Consider the following 19,860-nt stretch of genomic DNA (forward strand, 5'->3'; position numbering starts at 1 on the left):
TGTTTTATGCACGTCAGCCTCCGTTCTGCAGGCGGTGTATGGCCTACGGCCATATCCTGGCCTCGTGCAACACCAGAAAGTGCAGGTTCTGTGGGTCGGGAGAGCACGAGGCCAAGGATTGTGACGAGCCCAAGGCTTGCCACGGGTGTGGCTCGGTAGCACACCTGTGGCGGGATTGCCCGGCTCGTGAGAGGTCATACGCGTCTGCAGCTGGAGGGGGCGGGGGGATGGGGGAGAAGAGAAAGTAAGGGAGCGGATTACAGTAATGGCACGGGGGAAAAGACTGCACAGGAAGAGGACGGGAGGAAGGAGGCTGCGAGAGGAGAGGGGCGAGGAGAAGAGAAGGCTGGAGCAGGAGGAGAGGAGGGGAAGGAGGCGGAAGGAGGTGAAGGAGCAGAGAAGAAGGTGGCTGGGTCAGTGGAGAGAGAGGAGGAGGAGGAGGAGGAATCGGTGACGGGATTGGAAGGAGAGCCAGAGACGGGACAAGAAGAAGGAGCGGAGAAGGGGGAAGGAGCGAAGGAGTGGGGGACAGCGTGATGACAGCATGTCGAGCGCCTTAGTAGAAGAGATGAGGGGAATGGTGGAGGAGATAGCGGAGGGGGGTGGTGTCTCCCCGTTGCCTCCAACACCAAGGAAGAGGAAAGGAAGGGAAGAGGAGGGGGCTCGACAGCTAGTGAGGGGGAGGGGGAGTGGGGGGTGGGGAGGGGAGGGGTGGCCAAGCGAGGGATGGGGGAGGGAAGAGCGCCCTTGTCCTCGTTGGTTTGCCACAGTCCCTCAATGTTTGGGGGAGGGTGACTCCCAAGGGCTGGGTCAGGCCTGGTTGGCTGAGGGGGGATCCCAACTCCTGTTTGGGGCGGTGGGGTCCCCTACTATCAGCCCAGCAGCCTGCAGGGAGGGAGGAATGGAGGGTGTTGAGGGGGAACCCAGGGATGCAGGGCTTTACAAGGCCTAACACTATGCCTGCATCCTGGGTTGGAGAGATGGAGGAGGACGGGGGGACGTCAGGAGAGGAGAAGACGTCCCTGCCGGACGAGATGGAGCAGGGGAGCATCGGGTGAGTCTCCTGTTTTTGGTTTTGTTGGTTTCTATTTTTTGATGTGTAGTTTTAGTTTATAATGGATATTTCTGTTAATATTTTTACTTTAAATGTTAGGGGGTTGAGGGATTTTGTTAAGAGGAGGGCAGTTTTTAGTTTTTTGGAAGGGGTGGGTTTTGATGTTTGTTTTTTACAGGAGGTTCACCTGAGGGATGGAGGGGATGTTGAGAGGTTTAGGAGGGAGTGGGATAAGGGGGAGTCAGTTTGGGGTATAGGTGGGGTGCATTCAACAGGGGTGGGGATTTTGTTTGGGAATAGGGAGGTGAAATTAGAGGATAGTTTTGTTGTGATACAGGGCAGGGTTTTGGGGGTGGATGTTACTTTTAGGGATAGTAGGTATAGGTTAGTGGGGGGTGTATGGGCCACAGGTGGCGGCAGACAGGAGGGAGATGGTGGACTGTCTGGCGCCGCTGTGTGTTACAAATAGGCACTTGGTGATAGGAGGGGATTTTAATATAGATTTAGGGGTAGGGGGGATAGCAGTGCAGGTGCCATCACCGGGCTAATGGCTTGCCATGGTTTGGTTGATGGTGGCCTGCACACTACTCCGACAATGGCTGGTCCCACGTGGCGCAACTCCCGGGGGGTTGCGCGGAGGCTGGACTATATTTTTATATCCAGGTCTTTGGGTAGGTTGTCTGGGCGGCTGTTGCCTGTTTTCTTTTCGGATCACGACGGGGTGCTCCTGCAGGTGGGCTCGCCAGTCTGCCTCTTCGGTAGGGGGTACTGGAAATTAGATCGGGATGTGCTGGAGGAGCAAGTCTTCGTTGACGGCTTTTGCATTTTCTTTCGGAGGTTGGAAGGCCTCCGGTCCATGTGTGAGGGGGTGTTAGAGTGGTGGGATTTAGTTAAGGTAAGGGTTAGGGCCTTTATAATAGGGTATTGTAAGAGGAAAAAAAGGGAGGAAAGGAGGGAGGTGGATCGTATCCAAAGGTTGCTCGAACTCGAGTACGAGGCAGGCAACCTCGGCGGGTCGATTGACTGGGAGAGATCAGCAGCCCTGAAGGCGCAGCTCAGGGAGCTGCAGGAGCGGAAGGCTCGAGCTTTCCTGGAGCGTGCGCATAGTGGCTTTCTAGAACATAATGAGACTTGTTCCGCTATGTTCTTTAAGTCGGTTAGGAGTAGACAGAGTAGGAAGGTAATGAATGGGGTTAGGGAAGAAAATGGTAGGATAGTCAGAGAGCCAGAGGAGATGGTCAGGGTGACAACTGACCATTTCCGAGGTTTATTTAAGGAGAGGGAAATAGATGTAGAGCAGGGAAATGTGTTTTTAGAACACTTGTCCCGGCGTTTGCCGGAGGACATTAGAGAAGCGATGGAGGCTCAGATTTCCCTAGAAGAGGTTGAGAGCGCTCTTAGGAGGATGGGAAAAGGGAAGGTGCCCGGGATGGATGGGTTGCCGGCTGAGTTTTATCTCAAGTTTTGGGGTATACTTGGACCGGTGGTCCTTGAAGTCTTGAAGGCCATCCTTGGGACGGGGGTCCCGGGGGGATCAATGGCTGTTGGTGTGCTGTCACTTCTTTATAAGAAGGGGGAAGTAACAGACCTTGGCAACTGGCGGCCGTTGACCATGCTGTGCGTAGACTACAAGATACTTGCAAAGGTTTTAGCAGACCGGTTGCGCACAGCCCTTCCCTACGTCGTCCACGAGGATCAGACGTGCGGGGTAGAGGATCGCTCCATTAGATGGAACCTACAGTTGATCAGGGACTCCATCGCTTGGGTAGAAGATAGAGGGTTGCCTCTAATGGTAGCAGCGCTAGATCAGGCGAAAGCCTTTGATCGCGTGAATAGGTCTTTTCTATTCAGGGTGTTAGGTAGATTAGGATTTGGGGAGGAGTTTATAGGATGGATCCGTACATTATATGTCGGAGCGGGGTGCCGGGTTAGCGTAAACAGTCACTTGGGTGATGTTTTTGACCTCGAGTCTGGGGTCAGGCAGGGGTGCCCGCTCTCGGCTCTCCTCTTCGTTCTGTACATGGAGCCTCTGGGGGCTGCCATTAGGGCAGACACAGGGGTGGAGGGCTTGTTGATTCCTGGAAGCGGTGGGTTGCGCGTCAAGTTGACGCAGTACGCCGATGACACTTCCTTGCTGCTTTGCAAGGACTCGTGCCTGACAAGGTCCCTTGCCATTATTGGGGATTTCACCCGGGCGTCGGGAGCGGTTCTTAACCACGCAAAGTCTTCCGTTAAGTTCTTCGGAAGATGGCGTGGTAGGACGGATGTGCCCGGGGGGTTATCTCTCTGTAAGGGGGCCCTGAGGATTCTCGGGGTCCATTTTGAGACCTCCGGCTCAGCGACGCTGAACTGGAACATGGGTATCGCAGTGGTACAGAGGAAGCTAGCGATGTGGAGGGCTAGGTCATTGTCCTTTATAGGCAAGGTCCTGGTTCTCAAGGTGGATGTATTGCCGTCTCTTTTGTACTTGGCATACATCTACCCATTGCCGGCTTGTCTGAGGAGGCCTCTGGTGAGGCTAGTGTTTCAGTTCATGTGGGGTGGCCGGTGCGAGTGGGTCGCCAGGGAGCGCATGCTCTGCCCCATCGGGGAGGGAGGTAGGGGGGTACCACATCTCCCCCCTCAAGCTGGACACAATTTTTGTTTCTTTTCTGTTGACGGAGCTTGCTAAGCCGGTAATACACCCGTCCGGTTACCTCCTGCGGGTGTTCTTCTCGTATCAGGCGAGAAGCGTAATGGTGTGGTCTAACGCGGGTCCTCGGGCGGAACAGCTGCCGTGGCACTTCGGCCATGCGGCCAAGTGGCTGCGTGCACACCCCGAGGTTGAAGTTGCCCGAGTAGGTTTAGACCACAGGCACCTGTACGAGGAGGTCAGACAGGCAGGGAGTCTGGCGCCGGTAGTGGGCATCCCGGCAGTGGTGTGGGAGGGAGTGCAGGCGCGGGGCCTGGACAATAGGCTCAAGGACCTGAATTGGTTGAGCCTCCACAAGTGTTTGCCGGTACGGTCCATCATGTACCGACATGGCTTGGCGCGATCCCCCACCTGCCCAAGAACGTCTTGTGGCGGGGAGGAGACTGTGCGTCATGTTTTTTGGGACTGTGCCTTTGCCGGAGTAGTATGGGCTAGGGCACGGGTGTTGTTAGGAAGGGTAAGAGGGGATTTTGTGGTGACGTGGGCAAGGTTAGAGAGAGGTGTAGGGAGAGCGAGAGGGACGGATAGGGATAGGTTTCTGCTCTGGCTTCTCATGAGTCTCTTTAAACGGGGGCTGTGGGAAGCCAGGCAGAACATGGTTAAGACAGGGAGAGATTGGGGGGTGGAAGGGGTAGTGAGGAGGGTGGAAGGAGATTTGAGGGGGAGGATGAAGAGGGAAGAGAGGAAGTGGGGGCAGCACGCTGCCCGGGAGAGGTGGAAAGGGGGTTTAGGGCTGGGGTTAAGTTAGAAGGTTTAATGGGATAGTTTAGGGACGGGGAGATATAGGGAGAGGTAGTTTGTAGGATGACGGGGAGGGAAGATGCTCCCCTGAGTTTTTGTTTGGGGTTTGTTTTTGTTTTGATTTAAAAATGCCAATATTATTTGAGTGGGAATGGAAGGTATGATTTTGTAAAGTATGAATGGCATTGAACGTAATAAATTATTTTTTCAAAAAAAAAAAATCTGTTCTTATCAGTTTAATATCTGATACGTCCCCCATTGGGGGACTACATATTAAATGGATTTTTCGAACAGGGAGTCGGAAATGGGGCTTGCTCCGTCCGCTCCACGCATCGACCCGGTATTGCAGTACCTCCGGGAACGGTGCAACACTTTCCTCCCATTGTCAAGGAAAACAACTACACGGAGGTAGGTAAAACAGCCAGCAGAAGAAGAGAGGAAAAAAAGGAGAAAAAAAATTCCAAACTGAAAGAAGGGCGAAGCGCTTTTCGTGCGGTCCAGCGTTTTCCCTCCATTTTTCTTTAAAAAAAAAAAAAAAAATTTGTTTTATTGGGTTTGGCATTCACCAGGATAGTGTCTGTCTGTCTGTCTGTCTGTCTGTCTGTCTGTCTGTCTGTCTGTCTGTCTGTTTTTCACCAAAAAAAGAACAAATACTTCACCAGGATAGTGGGTCTGTGTCTGTCGTTGTTTGTCTGTGACTTTTTCCCCACAGCCCCCGAAAACTTGGCGAGTGGGTTCGGGGACAACCCGCGAGAACCCGGCCTTGAGTAAACAGAGTGCGTCTCGGGCCCCGACCTCTGACTTCCATACGACTCTGGTTTCTCTTCATTACGCACAAGCCTTTCGCCTTTTACTAAAGACTTCCGTGGAGAGGAACACTTACGAGTTCAACGTATTTTTGGAGGGGCTTTGCTTCTGGCAGAGCCCGATATCTTGTTTCAAGAGAAATCAACAGAGACGGCGTCTGCCTGCCTGCCTGCCTGCCTGCTGCCTGGGCGCGCAGACTTTTTGCTCAGGCATTTGAGTTCGTGCTGGCTGACCGGCGTATTTTTCCAGTCAAAGTAGTCACTGCCTTGAGACAAATAATAGCACTGGACGCATTAGCGACTTTTCCTTGACGCATTAGCGACTTTTTGGGAAAAAAACACTTGCCTGTCGCCATGGAAACGTGGAGGGGTGGCAATGGGTGGAGCACACTTTAGCTAAACCGCTGAGGTCTCCCGAGACCCCCGGGTGCCCGGCGGGTGCAGGGTTCAATTTGTGGGTTATCGCTTCTCGGCCTTTTGGCTAAGATCAAGTGTAGTATCTTACTGGGCTTGATTTTGAGAAGCGATCGGAAAATTGTGCTTTTGTTAAAAATTGTTTTTTCTGTTTCACTATTGTTTTTTGTCCTGGTAGGTGGTGGTTTGGTGGTGGACTACAGGTGCACCAGCATCTGTAGGGTGAGTTAAGTGTTTTCTTCCTTTCTTTATTTATTTATTTTCTTTGTGTTAGCTTGTTGTTGTTGTTGTGTTTTTTGTGTTTACTTTAGAAAAAAAAACCCAAAAAAAAATATTATCTGTTCTGTGTTTGCTCGTTGTTGTTTCTTTTGTTATTCTTATCTTTCTTTTTTGTTCTTTGTGTTTCCCCATCCTCTTGTAGCCCTAGTTTCCCTTTAGTTTTATCCCTTTGTTTTCTGTTTGTGTTTGCTAGCTTGGTTGGCTTGCTGGCTAGCCGGCCTGTCTAGCTTTTAGCTTGGCTGGCCTGCTAGCCTCCTCGCCCCTTAGGCTTGGCAGGCATTGTTTGTCCCTTTCTGTTCGTATTGTACCTCCCCTGTAACCCATCCATACCCCCTCAAATTGTATTTCCATCCCCTGAACTTTCCCTTGTCTTGGTTTTTTGTCTATTGACTTTTGTGTTCACTTGGGGGGCCATTTTGTTGGCTGGCCGGCCTGCTAGCTGGTTAGCTTAGTCTGGCCTGCTGGTGAGGCCTGCTAGCCTTCCTCGCCCCTCAATTTGGCTTGTCTTGTGAGTATTTGTTTGTTTTTTCTGTGTCCTGTCACCCCATCCATATTAGTTCCCTCGTTTTATACCCTTTTTTTCCCTCTTGTTTGTTTTGTCATCTGGGAGGTTTGGCATCCGGCCTGCTAGCTTGTTAGCTTAGACTGACTTGCTAGCACGGCCTGCTAGCCTCCTAGCCCTTGTACATTGTTTGTTTGGTGTGTTTTTTGTATTATATTTCCCATCCTTCCCTCGTGTCCCTCTTGTTTGCTTGTTTGTTTGTTTGTTTTGTCAACTGGGAGGTTTTAGCACCCGGCCTGCTAGCTTGTCAGTTTAGTCTGACTTGCTAGTGCGGCCTGCTAGCCTCCTAGCCCCTGTAAATTTGTTTGTTTGGTGTGTTTTTTATTATTTTTCCCATCCTCCCCTCGTGTCCTTTTGTGTTTAGTTTAAACCCCTTCCCCCCACAGTCTTTCCCTATTGTTGATAAGTTTAGTTGGGTGCTGTGCTAGGTAGTTTGTTTTGTGTCCTGGGAATTGGTAGGCCCTGTTAGCTTAGCATAGCTGGGCCTGCCAGCCTCCCCCACTATTTTATTGTGTCTTTTTATTTATCACTGGTGTTGGGTTAAAGGGAGTGGGCCTCCATCATGTCAGCAGCACAGGCTGGCATGCGGAGGCACCACGCCGTGCGCCTCCTGTTAAAGGAGAAGGGAGGGAAATTAATGGAGTTATCCCGATTGGATTTCTCCAGGAAATTCCTCCAAAAGGAACTCCGTTTCTTACCTGCGCAGGTGAACTGCATTTTAACCCTCCCTTATGGGAAAGGTTTCGATGTCAGTTTCGCCGGCGCCAGCTTCCTGAGGGAGTTCTGGGGGAAACTCCAGAACTCCCTGAACAAGCAGGGATCCCTCGCACCAATGTTCGAGGTGATCAAGCTGACGGACAACAGCATTAAAACTGTTATTGTCCGTATGTACAATGAAACGGTACAGCCGGAGGACGTTGCAGTATGGTTGGGCAGGTACTGCAACGTGAAGGGGCCCCTGACCCAGGTGAAGGATCCCGACGGGATCTGGACAGGGGCCTGGAGAGTGACTGTCCAGCAAAGGGAGGATCCCGGGGGCTATGGTGGGTTGAAAGCCATCCCATCCACCATAGTCCTCGGAGAGAACAGGGGCCATGTTCACTACCAGGACCAGCCAAAGCTGTGCCGTAAGTGTGGTGAACATGGCCACCTAGCAGACGCCTGTGAAAAGGTGGTCTGTATGAAGTGCCGGGAGGTGGGCCATCGCTACGAGGAGTGCACGAATGGAAGGTCGTGCAACCTCTGTGGCGAGCGGTCCCACCTCATCCGCAGCTGCCCCTCCTCCTGGGCCAATAAGGTCAGGGCTGGCAGGATGGAGGCGGCGGCTGCGGACCGGGCTTCCGAGCGCCAGCAGAAGGAAGCGGCAGTTGCCAAGGTAGCGGTAGTGGAGGAGGTGGTAGAGGAGGTGGTGGTGGCGGTAGCAGAGGAGGTGGTGGTGGCGGTAGTGGAGGAGGTGGTGGCGGTTGTGGAGGAAGTGGTGGCAGTAGTGGAGGAAGTGGTAGAGAAGGTGGAGTGCGCGGAAGGTGCGGTGGTGGGAGAAGTGGGAGTGGAGGCAAAAACCCTCCCTACCCCAACCCCCCCGCCCCAGACTGAAGCGACCTCTGAAGGAGAAAGGGCCGAGAAAGACGGCTCTGGAGAAATGGTGAGTGAGAGCTCCCCAAGTGGGTCGGACAGCATGATGACAGTGTCGGAAACGACACTGTCAAGCGAGGAGAGTGTGGGAGAGGTGGGAGAGACCCTGGGCGAACACCTTCCCCTAAGGAAGAGAAACGCTGAGGAGCTCTCCGACCCCGAACAGGGCGAGGAGAAGAAGGGGAAGTTGGAGTGGGAGAGCTCCCAGGGGGAGGATGAGTCCAGGGTCTTCCCATCAAACTCCCCCAACCAAGAATCCTTTTTAAACCCTGTTTTTACCTCCTCTCCCTGCCACCCCCCCTTACCCCGCAGGGAGAGAGAGAAAGTTTCTAAAAAATAACCCCTTTTAAACTGTTTTAATGCCTTCTTTTCTTTTTAGCACTGTTTTTACTAACCTCTTTTATGGCTTTTAACATCACCACCATAAATGTTAGAAGTATCAAAGACTGAGTTTAAGAGCACAATCTGTTTTATCCTTTTTAGAAAGTTTTAATTCAGATGTGTTTTTATTACAGGAGTGTGGTCTACCCTTTTTAACTTCTTACAGTAAATGGGAGGAGAAGTGGCAGCATGGGCCCTCCATTTGGAGTGGATCCAATTTTAATAAAAACGATGGTGTTGCTATTTTAATTAAGAATCCACAGGTGGTGGTGAAGGGGAGCACAGTGGTGGTTGGGGGACGTGCTCTTTTAGCCAAATGTAGTTTTATGGGGAGGGATTTTAACGTGCTAAATGTATATGGTTTTAATAACAAACATGACCGGTGCGCACTTTTAGAGGACCTGCAGTCCCACATGCTGGGGAGGGATCCTCTAGTGGTGGGTGGGGATTTTAACTGTGTTTTAAGTAGAGCAGATAGGAGAGGAGCGGGAGAAGATTTTAAGGTAGATAGGTCTAGTGTTTTATTGCAAGGGTTGTGCAGGGATTTTAAACTAACGGACTGTTTTAAAACCCTGCATCCAAGAGAGGAGGGCTTCACCTGGACCAGTGGTGACGGCACCAGAGCCTCTCGCATTGACTATCTGTTTACCCGCGACTGCCCGCCAACTGATGCTAGAATAACCCCTGCTTTCTTCTCAGATCACGTGATGCTGACGTGCACCCTCTCACTAACTTCGGGTGTGACTGTAGGAAGAGGGCCCTGGAAACTGAACTGCTCCCTTTTAGAAGATGATAGAGTAGTTAGCCAGTACAGGGAGCAGTTCAGCCAGTGGCAGACGCTACAGGACTTCTTTGACACACGAGCACAGTGGTGGGAAATGGTGAAGGGTAAGACGAGGACCTTCTTTAGAGAGATAGGAAAGAAAAAAAGTAAAGAAAAAGATAGACGCATGTTGGGACTGCAGAAGCGACTGGAACGTTATTTTAACCTAAATCAACAGGGCTTTGATTTTAACCAGGAAATAAAAGAAGTTAAGAAAGAGATGGCATTTTTAGCAGAACAGAAGAGTAAGGGGGTTATTTTAAGAAGTAAAGAAAGGGAATTAGAAGAGGGGGAGAAATGCACGAGGTACTTTTTTAAGAAGATAGTTAGTAAGGGTAGGATAATGACAGGGTTAAAGGATAAAGATGGGTTTTTAAAAACAGACACAGAGGGAATAAAAGAGGTAGTCGAGGATTTTTATGGGGAACTGTTTGGTTTTAAAGATGTGTGTGAGGAAACAATGGAGGAGGTTTTAACATACATTGACAGGATTTTACCCAATACAGAACGACCTAATAAAAGACTTGACAATGACCGAACTGGACAAAGGACTGAGACATTTTAAAGAGGGGAAAATCACCGGGGAGGACGGCCTCCCTTTGGAGTTTTATCTGACCTTTTGGGATGTTTTAGCCGACGAACTTCTGACTGTTTTTACTGACTTTGAACATCTTGACAGACTACCTGACAGTTTTAGAGTAGGGATAGTGACACTTTTACATAAGAAGAATGACAGGACTGACCTTAGGAAACTGGAGACCGATCACCCTTTTAAACTTTGATTGTAAACTTTTTACTAAGGTTTTAACACTCAGAATGTCTTCTGTTTTAGGGGAGGTGATCCACCCGGATCAAGCCTGTGCCATTCCAGGAAGGAAGATCACGGACAGCCTAGTACTGATCAGAGATGCCATCTGTTATGCGAGAGACAGAAACATGCGGCTTATAGTCCTAAATTTAGATTTTGAGAAAGCTTTTGATCGGGTCTCGCACCAGTACCTCTTCAAGGTACTGCAAAAAATGGGATTTCCTGAAAGGTTTCTAGCTTGGGTGGGATTGCTGTATGGGGACATCACCAGCAGAATCCTTGTAAATGGGCATTTGTCAAGAGCAGTGGGAGTACACTGCGGCGTCCGTCAGGGATGTCCATTATCTCCCCTCCTGTTTGTGGCCTGCATAGAACCACTGGCACAGGTCTTGAGAAGGGACCAACGGATCAGTGGGGTGGGTATCCCGGGGAGTGGGGGGATGACCGCCAAGTGCGTTTTTTATATGGACGACGTCAACATTTTATGCACTGACCTTTTATCTGTTGACAGGACTCTGGACAGGACTGACTGGTACGGACGAGCCTCTGGGGCGAGACTGAACAGAGACAAGACAGAGGCCCAATTTTTCGGACCGTGGGCAGACTCAGACTTGACAGGACTACCACTGACAGTTAGAATGACAGACATAAGGGTTCTGGGAGTTAAATTTGACAGAGAGGGAGGTGGTAGTGGTAATTGGACTGGGATGTTAGGGACAGTTAGACAGAGACTAGGGTTTTGGGGACTGAGACAGCTGACTTTGGAGGGAAAGGTTTTAATCATCAAGGCTGTGATTTTACCTGTCCTTTTATTGATCAGTTCTGTTTTTATCCCACCACGAACAACTCTTTTAGCTCTGGACCGGATGTTATTTTATTTTCTGTGGGGAAGCAAGTGGGAGAGACTGAGGAGGGAGGTGGTAAAGAGGCCCAGGTTCAAGGGGGGGAAAGGCTTGCCTGACCTCTACTTGTTCCTGGGCAGCCGCTACACAGCGTTACATCTCAATCTTGCCACCTCCCCGGTCAGCAACAAGACCCAGGCCCTCGCACGGTTCTGGCTGGGGTCTTACCTCAGGTCTCTGAGGCTGATCCCAGTCGACCTGCGAGCCCCAGTCTCTTTCCTGCTCCCCACACACTATGCACAGCTCCAAAAGTTTTTAAGACATTTTAAACTGGAAAAAGAGCCTGTCACTGTTTTAACAAAACACCGCTCTCTTCTCTCTCTTGTGCAGGAACGGGAACCGGTGTGTCCAGTGCGCGGGCTTGCTGTAGGCGAGCCCTCAACGGTTTGGCGCAACGTGTCCCATCCTGCTCTGCTGAATCGGCACCGTGACCTGTCCTGGATGGTCGCCCACGAGATCCTCCCGGTCAGGGCCGTTATGCACTCCCGGGGCATGGCGAGGACATCCGCGTGCCCCCGACCAGGCTGCGGCCAGGAGGAGTCGGTGAGGCACTTGCTCTGGGAGTGCAGAGCCGCACGGGACCTGTGGAAGGAAGCAGGCCCCCTGATCTCCCCACGCCTGCCAGCAGGGGAGGACCTAACGCCCCAGCTCGTGCTGTATGGGGTGGGCCGAAGGCCTATTACAACAAAGGCCTTCACACAACTCTGGCCCACCCTCACGTGTCTGAAGGACGCACTGTGGTCCTCCCGCAACCTGCTGGTAGGGAAACAGGTAGAGACCACCCCCAGGCAGTGGCTTTAGTAGCCACGGAAGCCCTGGGGTGAGTGCGAACGACAGGGGGCCTCGACCCCAGGCGAAGGGTCCCCCACAACACCCAAGGTCCCGGCGGCCACGGCCTGACAGCGCTGCGGCGCCTAGGGCGATGCGCCTAGGGGAGGAGTCTCCTCTGGGCCCCGACGGACGGGTACGGAGTTGATTCAGGAAGAGCAAGAGGAGGCTTTTTCGATAAGGACTCACCCCGTTTTTGTACAAAGGACCGAAGACAGCTTTTTTAACAAAGTGACTTTTTGACAGGCTTTTTATGTCTTAAAAATGTTTTTACTTTGTTGAAACATGTACACACATTTTAAATGGCTTTTACTAATCGGCTTTTACAGGAATGGGTACTTTTATGTAGGATTGTTTTATTGTTTTAAATAAACAACATGTACCTTTTAAAATGTAACTGTAATGTAATGCTGATTTTAATGCACTTTATGCCGTTTTTATGTGTGTAAATGTATTTAAAATGTGAGCTGTTTTAAAGGAAATGATCAATAAAAACTTTTCCAAAAGAAAAAAAATCTGTTCTTATCAGTTTAATATCTGATACGTCCCCCATTGGGGGACTACATATTAAATGGATTTTTCGAACAGGGAGTCGGAAATGGGGCTTGCTCCGTCCGCTCCACGCATCGACCCGGTATTGCAGTACCTCCGGGAACGGTGCAACACTTTTCTCCCATTGTCAAGGAAAACAACTACACGGAGGTAGGTAAAACAGCCAGCAGAAGAAGAGAGAGGTAAAGAAAAAAAAATTCCAAACTGAAAGAAGGGCGAAGCGCTTTTCGTGCGGTCCAGCGTTTTCCCGCCATTTTTCTTTAAAAAAAATAAATAAATTTTTTTTATTTGGTTTGGCATTCACCAGGATACTGTCTGTCTGTCTGTCTGTCTGTCTGTCTGTCTGTCTGTCTGTCTTTGTTTTTTTCACCAAAAAAAGAACAAATACTTCACCAGGATAGTGGGTCTGTGTCTGTCGTGTTTGTCTGTGACTTTTTCCCCACAGCCCCCGAAAACTTGGCGAGTGGGTTCGGGGACAACCCGCGAGAACCCGGCCTTGAGTAAACAGAGTGCGTCTCGGGCCCCGACCTCTGACTTCCATACGACTCTGGTTTCTCTTCATTACGCACAAGCCTTTCGCCTTTTACTAAAGACTTCCGTGGAGAGGAACACTTACGAGTTCAACGTATTTTTGGAGGGGCTTTGCTTCTGGCAGAGCCCGATATCTTGTTTCAAGAGAAATCAACAGAGACGCGTTGCGCCTGCCTGCCTGCTGCCTGCCTGCCTGCCTGCCTGCCTGCCTGCTGCCTGCCGCGCAGACTTTTTGCTCAGGCATTTGAGTTCGTGCTGGCTGACCGGCGTATTTTTCCAGTCAAAGTAGTCATGAAAAGCAAGCGACTTTCCTTGACGCATTAGCGACTTTTTGGAGAAAAAAACACTTGCCTGTCGCCATGGAAACGTGGAGTGGTGGCAATGGGAGGAGCACACTTTAGCTAAACCGCTGAGGTCTCCCGAGACCCCGGGTGCCGGCGGGTGCAGGGTTCAATTTGTGGGTTATCGCTTCTCGGCCTTTTGGCTACAGATCAAGCGTAGTACCGAGGTGCCCCAAAGCCCGCTGAGTCAGGAGGTCGAAGTAAGGCAGGAGGGAGGAGGGTGTTTAACCTTTTGGGTTTGGTGGGAACCCGGGTTTTTCGGGTTTTCATTTTTCTTTGGCTTCTTGTGTTAAGAGAGCTTTTTTTGGGGAAAAGATGGAGCAGCAGAAGCCAGTACCGGGGATGGGTTTGGCAAACACAGCTGAGGTTTACCTGGACGGACAAGGAGATGGAGCCGTGGGGAAGAGAGACGTTCGGGAGGAAATATCTTGATGGGGTGCCTGAAGCTACAGGTAAAGGATGTTCTGTGCCTTCAAGGGGAACCCTATGGAGAACGCGTATGATGTAACTTTTCACTTGGAGGAGAAGCATGATAGAGTGATGAAGAAGGTGAGGGAAGGGAAAAGGAGCAAGACCCCTGTGCCATTACGAGGTGACCAGCCTGGCAAGGAACAATTTCAGGGTGGTCACCGTGAATATGTATAATCCGCATGTAAAGGATGAGGAGGTGAGGGCCTTTCTGGGGAGATATGTTGACAAAGTCTCCTCAGTGAGGTACCTCAGGGACTCCCTGGGATTCTGGAACGGGAGGAGAGGGTTCCAGGTGCTTCTCAGGGAGGACCCGAAGGGTTTGGGTGGCTACCTCCATCCTCCGGCAATGTTCTCCCTGGGGGCTGACAGGGGGACATTGTTTTATGCCCGTCAGCCTCCGTTCTGCAGGCGGTGTATGGCCTACGGCCATATCCTGGCCTCGTGCAACACCAGAAAGTGCAGGTTCTGTGGGTCGGGAGAGCACGAGGCCAAGGATTGTGACGAGCCCAAGGCTTGCCACGGGTGTGGCTCGGTAGCACACCTGTGGCGTGATTGCCCGGCTCGTAAGAGGTCATACGCGTCTGCAGCTGGAGGGGGAGCGGGGGATGGGGGGAGAAGAGAAAGGAAGGGAGCGGACTACAGTAATGGCACGGGGGAAAAGACTGCACAGGAAGAGGACGGGAGGAAGGAGGCTGCGAGAGGAGAGGGGCGAGGAGAAGAGAAGGCTGGAGCAGGAGGAGAGGAGGGGAAGGAGGCGGAAGGAGGTGAAGGAGCAGAGAAGAAGGTGGCTGGGTCAGTGGAGAGAGAGGAGGAGGAGGAGGAGGAAACGGTGACGGGATTGGAAGGAGAGCCAGAGACGGGACAAGAAGAAGGAGCGGAGAAGGGGAAGGAGCGAAGGAGTGGGGGAACGTGATGGACAGCATGTCGAGCGCCTTAGTAGAAGAGATGAGGGGAATGGTGGAGGAGATAGCGGGGGGTGGTGTCTCCCCGTTGCCTCCAACACCAAGGAAGAGGAAAGGGAAGAGGAGGGGGGCTCGACAGGCAGTGAGGGGGAGGGGAGTGGGGGGGGTGGGGGGTAGGGGAGGGGGTGGCCAAGCGAGGGATGGGGGGAGGGAAGAACGCCCTTGTCCTCGTTGTTTTCCACAGTCCCTCAATGTTTGGTGGAGGGTGACTCCCAAGGGCTGGGTCAGGCCTGGTTGTCTGAGGGGGGATCCCAACTCCTGTTTGGGGTGGTGGGGTCCCCTACTATCAGCCCAGCAGCCTGCAGGGAGGGAGGAATGGAGGGTGTTGAGGGGGAACCCAGGGTGCAGGGCTTTACAAGGCTTAACACTATGCCTGCATCCTGGGTTGGAGAGATGGGAGGAGGACGGGGGGACGTCAGGAGAGGAGAAGACGTCCCTGCCGGATGAGATGGAGCAGGGGAGCATCGGGTGAGTCTCCTGTTTTTGGTTTTGTTGGTTTCTATTTTTTGATGTGAAGTTTTAGTTTATAATGGATACTTCTGTTAATATTTTTACTTTAAATGTAAGGGGGTTGAGGGATTTTGTTAAGAGGAGGGCAGTTTTTAGTTTTTTGGAAGGGGTGGGTTTTGATGTTTGTTTTTTACAGGAGGTTCACCTGAGGGATGGAGGGGATGTTGAGAGGTTTAGGAGGGAGTGGGATAAGGGGGAGTCAGTTTGGGGTATAGGTGGGGTGCATTCAACAGGGGTAGGGATTTTGTTTGGGAATAGGGAGGTGAAATTAGAGGATAGTTTTGTTGTGATACAGGGCAGGGTTTTGGGGGTGGATGTTACTTTTAGGGATAGTAGGTATAGGTTAGTGGGGGTGTATGGGCCACAGGTGGCGGCAGACAGGAGGGAGATGGTGGACTGTCTGGCGCCGCTGTGTGTTACAAATAGGCACTTGGTGATAGGAGGGGATTTTAATATAGATTTAGGGGTAGGGGGGGATAGCAGTGCAGGTGCCATCACCGGGCTGATGGCTTGCCATGGTTTGGTTGATGGTGGCCTGCACACTACTCCGACAATGGCTGGTCCCACGTGGCGCAACTCCCGGGGGGTTGCGCGGAGGCTGGACTATATTTTTATATCCAGGTCTTTGGGTAGGTTGTCTGGGCGGCTGTTGCCTGTTTTCTTTTCGGATCACGACGGGGTGCTCCTGCAGGTGGGCTCGCCAGTCTGCCTCTTCGGTAGGGGGTACTGGAAATTAGATCGGGATGTGCTGGAGGAGCAAGCTTTCGTTGACGGCTTTTGCATTTTCTTTCGGAGGATGGAAGGCCTCCGGTCCATGTGTGAGGGGGTGTTAGAGTGGTGGGATTTAGTTAAGGTAAGGATTAGGGCCTTTATAATAGGATATTGTAAGAGGAAAAAAAGGGAGGAAAGGAGGGAGGTGGATCGTATCCAAAGGTTGCTCGAACTCGAGTACGAGGCAGGCAACCTCGGCGGGTCGATTGACTGGGAGAGATCAGCAGCCCTGAAGGCGCAGCTCAGGGAGCTGCAGGAGCGGAAGGCTCGAGCTTTCCTGGAGCGTGCGCATAGTGGCTTTCTAGAACACAATGAGACTTGTTCCGCTATGTTCTTTAAGTCGGTTAGGAGCAGACAGAGTAGGAAGGTAATGAATGGGGTTAGGGAAGAAAATGGTAGGATAGTCAGAGAGCCAGAGGAGATGGTCAGGGTAACAACTGACCATTTCCGAGGTTTATTTAAGGAGAGGGAAATAGATGTAGAGCAGGGAAATGTGTTTTTAGAACACTTGTCCCGGCGTTTGCCGGAGGACATTAGAGAAGCGATGGAGGCTCAGATTTCCCTAGAAGAGGTTGAGAGCGCTCTTAGGAGGATGGGAAAAGGGAAGGTGCCCGGGATGGATGGGTTGCCGGCTGAGTTTTATCTCAAGTTTTGGGGTATACTTGGACCGGTGGTCCTTGAAGTCTTGAAGGCCATCCTTGGGACGGGGGTCCCGGGGGGATCAATGGCTGTTGGTGTGCTGTCACTTCTCTATAAGAAGGGGGAAGTAACAGACCTTGGCAACTGGCGGCCGTTGACCATGCTGTGCGTAGACTACAAGATACTTGCAAAGGTTTTAGCAGACCGGTTGCGCACAGCCCTTCCCTACGTCGTCCACGAGGATCAGACGTGCGGGGTAGAGGGTCGCTCCATTAGATGGAACCTACAGTTGATCAGGGACTCCATCGCTTGGGTAGAAGATAGAGGGTTGCCTCTAATGGTAGCAGCGCTAGATCAGGCGAAAGCCTTTGATCGCGTGAATAGGTCTTTTCTATTCAGGGTGTTAGGTAGATTAGGATTTGGGGAGAAGTTTATAGGATGGATCCGTACATTATATGTCGGAGCGGGGTGCCGGGTTAGCGTAAACAGTCACTTGGGTGATGTTTTTGACCTCGAGTCTGGGGTCAGGCAGGGGTGCCCGCTCTCGGCTCTCCTCTTCGTTCTGTACATGGAGCCTCTGGGGGGCTGCCATTAGGGCAGACACAGGGGTGGAGGGCTTGTTGATTCCTGGAAGCGGTGGGTTGCGCGTCAAGTTGACGCAGTACGCCGATGACACTTCCTTGCTGCTTTGCAAGGACTCGTGCCTGACAAGGTCCCTTGCCATTATTGGGGACTTCACCCGGGCGTCGGGAGCGGTTCTTAACCACGCAAAGTCTTCCGTTAAGTTCTTCGGAAGATGGCGTGGTAGGACGGATGTGCCCGGGGGGTTATCTCTCTGTAAGGGGGCCCTGAGGATTCTCGGGGTCCATTTTGAGACCTCCGGCTCAGCGACGCTGAACTGGAACATGGGTATCGCAGTGGTACAGAGGAAGCTAGCGATGTGGAGGGCTAGGTCATTGTCCTTTATAGGCAAGGTCCTGGTTCTCAAGGTGGATGTATTGCCTTCTCTTTTGTACTTGGCATACATCTACCCATTGCCGGCTTGTCTGAGGAGGCCTCTGGTGAGGCTAGTGTTTCAGTTCATGTGGGGTGGCCGGTACGAGTGGGTCGCCAGGGAGCGCATGCTCTGCCCCATCGGGGAGGGAGGTAGGGGGGTACCACATCTCCCCCTCAAGCTGGACACAATTTTTGTTTCTTTTCTGTTGACGGAGCTTGCTAAGCCGGTAATACACCCGTCCGGTTACCTCCTGCGGGTGTTCTTCTCGTATCAGGCGAGAAGCGTAATGGTGTGGTCTAACGCGGGTCCTCGGGCGGAACAGCTGCCGTGGCACTTCGGCCATGCGGCCAAGTGGCTGCGTGCACACCCCGAGGTTGAAGTTGCCCGAGTAGGTTTAGACCACAGGCACCTGTACGAGGAGGTCAGACAGGCAGGGAGTCTGGCGCCGGTAGTGGGCATCCCGGCAGTGGTGTGGGAGGGAGTGCAGGCGCGGGGCCTGGACAATAGGCTCAAGGACCTGAATTGGTTGAGCCTCCACAAGTGTTTGCCGGTACGGTCCATCATGTACCGACATGGCTTGGCGCGATCCCCCACCTGCCCAAGAACGTCTTGTGGCGGGGAGGAGACTGTGCGTCATGTTTTTTGGGACTGTGCCTTTGCCGGAGTAGTATGGGCTAGGGCACGGGTGTTGTTAGGAAGGGTAAGAGGGGATTTTGTGGTGACGTGGGCAAGGTTAGAGAGGGGTGTAGGGAGAGCGAGAGGGACAGGGATAGGGATAGGTTTCTGCTCTGGCTTCTCATGAGTCTCTTTAAACGGGGGCTGTGGGAAGCCAGGCAGAACATGGTCAAGACAGGGAGAGATTGGGGGGTGGAAGGGGTAGTGAGGAGGGTGGAAGGAGATTTGAGGGGGAGGATGAAGAGGGAGGAGAGGAAGTGGGGGCAGCACGCTGCCCGGGAGAGGTGGAAAGGGGGTTTAGGGCTGGGGTTAAGTTAGATGGTTTAATGGGGAGTTTAGGGACGGGGAGATATAGGGAGAGGTAGTTTGTAGGATGACGGGGAGGGAAGATGCTCCCCTGAGTTTTTGTTTGGGGTTTGTTTTTGTTTTGATTTAAAAATGCCAATATTATTTGAGTGGGAATGGAATGTATGATTTTGTAAAGTATGAATGGCATTGAACGTAATAAATAATTTTTTCAAAAAAAATCTGTTCTTATCAGTTTAATATCTGATACGTCCCCCATTGGGGGACTACATATTAAATGGATTTTTCGAACAGGGAGTCGGAAATGGGGCTTGCTCCGTCCGCTCCACGCATCGACCCGGTATTGCAGTACCTCCGGGAACGGTGCAACACTTTTCTCCCATTGTCAAGGAAAACAACTACACGGAGGTAGGTAAAACAGCCAGCAGAAGAAGAGAGGAGAAAAAAAATCCAAACTGAAAGAAGGGCGAAGCGCTTTTCGTGCGGTCCAGCGTTTTCCCGCCATTTTTCTTTAAAAAAAAAAATAAAAATATGTATTTGGTTTGGCATTCACCAGGATAGTGTCTGTCTGTCTGTCTGTCTGTCTGTCTGTCTGTCTGTCTGTCTGTCTGTTTTTCACCAAAAAAATAACAAATACTTCACCAGGATAGTGGGTATGTGTCTGTCTGTTTGTCTGTGACTTTTTCCCCACAGCCCCCGAAAACTTGGCGAGTGGGTTCGGGGACAACCCGCGAGAACCCGGCCTTGAGTAAACAGAGTGCATCTCGGGCCCCGACCTCTGACTTCCATACGACTCTGGTTTCTCTTCATTACGCACAAGCCTTTCGCCTTTTACTAAAGACTTCCGTGGAGAGGAACACTTACGAGTTCAACGTATTTTTGGAGGGGCTTTGCTTCTGGCAGAGCCCGATATCTTGTTTCAAGAGAAATCAACAGAACTGCCTGCCTGCCTGCCTGCCTGCCTCCTGCCGCCTGACGCGCATACTTTTTGCTCAGGCATTTGAGTTCGTGCTGGCTGACCGGCGTATTTTTCCAGTCAAAGTAGTCACTTGGCCAATTGAATTCAAGCCCGACAACGACGGCTGGCGTATTTTCCGGCCTTTGAACAAATAATAGCACTGGACGCATTAGCGACTTTTCCTTGACGCATTAGCGACTTTTTGGAGAAAAAAAACACTTGCCT

General features: G+C 51.7%; 3 non-coding genes and 4 pseudogenes across 3 annotated transcripts; all 7 read left to right on the forward strand.

Annotated features, from left to right (window-relative positions):
* Window positions 1–4,685: 4,685 nt before the first annotated feature.
* LOC121561372 lies at window positions 4,686–4,861 on the forward strand (annotated as a pseudogene).
* Window positions 4,862–5,296: 435 nt separating this feature from the next.
* LOC121565531 lies at window positions 5,297–5,413 on the forward strand. The gene has a single exon (XR_006000612.1). It is a non-coding gene; the product is annotated as a U5 spliceosomal RNA (small nuclear RNA).
* A 341-nt stretch (window positions 5,414–5,754) lies between these two features.
* Window positions 5,755–5,926, forward strand: LOC121558780 (annotated as a pseudogene).
* A 6,487-nt stretch (window positions 5,927–12,413) lies between these two features.
* Window positions 12,414–12,590, forward strand: LOC121558792 (annotated as a pseudogene).
* A 426-nt stretch (window positions 12,591–13,016) lies between these two features.
* Window positions 13,017–13,133, forward strand: LOC121565530. Its single transcript, XR_006000611.1, has one exon. It is a non-coding gene; the product is annotated as a U5 spliceosomal RNA (small nuclear RNA).
* Window positions 13,134–18,879: 5,746 nt separating this feature from the next.
* On the forward strand, window positions 18,880–19,051 carry LOC123486561 (annotated as a pseudogene).
* A 416-nt stretch (window positions 19,052–19,467) lies between these two features.
* Window positions 19,468–19,584, forward strand: LOC123486559. The gene has a single exon (XR_006659414.1). It is a non-coding gene; the product is annotated as a U5 spliceosomal RNA (small nuclear RNA).
* The last annotated feature ends 276 nt before the right edge of the window (window positions 19,585–19,860 follow it).

This window comes from Coregonus clupeaformis, unplaced genomic scaffold (assembly GCF_020615455.1).
Source record: "Coregonus clupeaformis isolate EN_2021a unplaced genomic scaffold, ASM2061545v1 scaf1267, whole genome shotgun sequence".
Classification (NCBI taxonomy): domain Eukaryota; kingdom Metazoa; phylum Chordata; class Actinopteri; order Salmoniformes; family Salmonidae; genus Coregonus; species Coregonus clupeaformis.